The sequence below is a fragment of the Gobio gobio genome (assembly GCF_949357685.1).
Source record: "Gobio gobio genome assembly, chromosome: 15".
In the NCBI taxonomy this organism is placed as follows: domain Eukaryota; kingdom Metazoa; phylum Chordata; class Actinopteri; order Cypriniformes; family Gobionidae; genus Gobio; species Gobio gobio.
Window position 1 is genome coordinate 30,021,378 of NC_137108.1, and position 2,840 is coordinate 30,024,217.

The window sequence follows — 2,840 nt, forward strand, 5'->3', positions numbered from 1 at the left end:
TCCCTTCCTCACTGCTGTGCTGCCTCATAACCTCCCTCTCTCTCCCTCCCTCTCTCTCTCTCTCTCTCTCTCTCTCTCTCTCTCCTTTCCTCATGCTCTCCCTTCAGCAAGTGGGTCTTGGACAATGATGTCAGCAGATTTCTGTATCTCTTGGAGGATGGATAGCAATACAAAACACAGCAGGCAAACAGATAGAGATGCTGTGCGCTGAAATAAAATCGAATCTAATAACCATGCTATTAAAAAAACCCAAACATTTAAACCATTATCTGGTTGGTCTTAGCTGGTTTAAGCTGGTTTTCCAGCCTGGCTAAGATGGTGTTTGGCTGGTTTTGTGTCAAAAAACCCTCCAATATCATCAAAACAGACCTGTTGGGAGGCCGTTAAACCCCCCCATGAAATCAAAATCAAATTGGAATATTGCGGTGTTTATAGCTAAATGATTCATCTGTGCACATCTTTTTTTATTTGTGTGCCCTCGTAATCTTTAATAAAAAATATTAATGTCCCCTTCCCTTCGCAACAACATCTATTCTCCGATTATGTGTGAACCAATGTGAGGGCGGGATAATAATCCCTCCCCTCCAATAACCTGTCACTCACATGACATCACGGCAAATCACAATGATCCAATCAATTCCCGATGGACAACAGCATGAAATGGACAACAGCATGAAATGGAAGTTGCGATAGTCTTTTCTTCCCTATTGTGTATATCTGAGTGAAACGGCTTTTTGAACAAACTAAATGTTGAGTGGGACTTCATTTTGTTCTTTGGGAATTGATTGGATGGCTGTGGTTTGCTATTTCATGTGAGTGACAGGTTGTCCCGCCCTCAGTAAACACCTCATCAGAGAAGTTGTTGCAAGAGGGAGGGAATGTCTTGAATAAAAAAAAAAGATTTGTGCAGATAAATCATTTATAATAAAAACTGCGATATACGATGGAAAAATAATCATCGAAAAAATTTTATTGAAAAAATAATTGTCAATTTTGATTTCATGGTGACTTTAATGGCTCGTTTCCACCGAGCAGTGATCAGTAAACCCTGATCCTGCTTGCGTTTCCACCGCCAATACCATTACTTGATAGGAGTGGTGTATGCCGGAAAGTAGCTACGACATTTTCACGCGAAGAAGAAAGCGACACAGTAAACAACAATGGAGGACATACAGCCGATCTTGTTCTTGCTTCTCGGCATGTGGCTGTCCGTCACAAGACAAAAAAAAAAAACATTGTGTTGCACCGGTATTGTGTTTCAACTGTATATTAAAAAATGGTGCCTCTTGTGTTGTCATTCCCCTTGTAGCACACGTAAGTGACGATTCTCTGTCAACCAATCAACGTTCTGTAGTGAGTCTAGCTCCATCCTTTAGGTACCGGACTACTGTGCTAGGTACCCCAACGTAAGGGTCCCAAAAAAGTGGTATGGTACAATTCTGTATTTTGGTACCATTCACAACTTCTGACAATCGAGACGGAAATAATTGTGTACCGCACCACTCGGTAGAAACGAGCCATAAGACTGACAATCAAGCATAGAGTGTTTTTTTTTTTCAGAAAGAAGCGGTTACATAGCAATACTGGAGAGAAACAATAAAATCCCATTCTCCCTTCTCTCTTTTATGAGTATACAACATGCAACTCGCTCCCCAGGGAGCATGGCATTAGTTTTAGCATTACATTTGCTAAAAGTTTGTACAGGCACAGATGTGTGTTTGAGTTTGACTGTTAGAGTGAGATACTGTAACTAGAATATATTGTGTTAAATGATGTGATATATTGATAATGAATGTATAAAACAGTTCAAAAAAGTAAGAGGCCGTAGAAACAAGCTTTTTCTGTTTCAAATCAACAAGAGATAAAACCCACATCTTTAAAAATCAATGAAACTGAGCTTCATGGAAGTGAGAGTGAGGGATACTGCAGTAAATTTAGCTACAGAGTACAAGGCTACGTTTCCACGGCAACTGTGGGGGAGAACTCATGGATGCTTCAGAAAGGGAATCCAATATTCAGCAGGTTCCGGCATTGGCAAAACTTGGGGACTTTCCTGAGTTTTTCTTCTTTTTGTGCATCTTACTTTCGATCTTTCGCTGGAATTTTAGGTAACTGGATAGCTTTCTTTATGACCGGAACAGTCAGACAATGAAGTACTTATTCACTTCGCTTAATGCAATTATTCATATTAAAAGTGAAAGTGAATAAGAAGAGAGACAGATCCATAAAGATGGCTCTCTAACTTGAATACATCCAGTGAGAAAGGGTCACATGTTTTCTTAGTAATATTATAGACCTTTTACTCAGAAATGTACAAACACTAGTCTGACAAGCCAGACCCACATCAATATGTTGGGTCTGGGAACACCATTGGCAGAGCTCAATCCGAGCGGCGGGATAAACGGTTGTCTTTCAAATTCCCTCTGCACGCAATAGGATAGCGCTACAACCAACCAGAGCAACGAGGAAGGTGAAGCGGAGCTAGTTGACAGATTAAACTTTCGCCGTATCCGGTCGGCAAAACTCAGAACACATCTTCCTTTTTTAAGAATGATTTCAGTGTCGTTCTTTGTTCTTTTCTCAAAGAAAAGCTTAACTCCAAGTCTTCCAGAGTCGTGGCCAAAGCCGATTCGAAAGACCGCTGTTCGCCAGCTTCTTTGTTTACAAGTGGCATGCAGAACAGCCGCAACTCTGCCGTCAGTATGTTAAGCCCGCCCACCGACTCTATACACGATGTGATTGGCCTGACCAGAGTTTCCAGCTCGCAAGCCAACGGAGAGTTGCTAGATGCCCTGGTTGCAAATTATATTTGCTGCCGCTAGGGTGCGTCTAGATTTCTA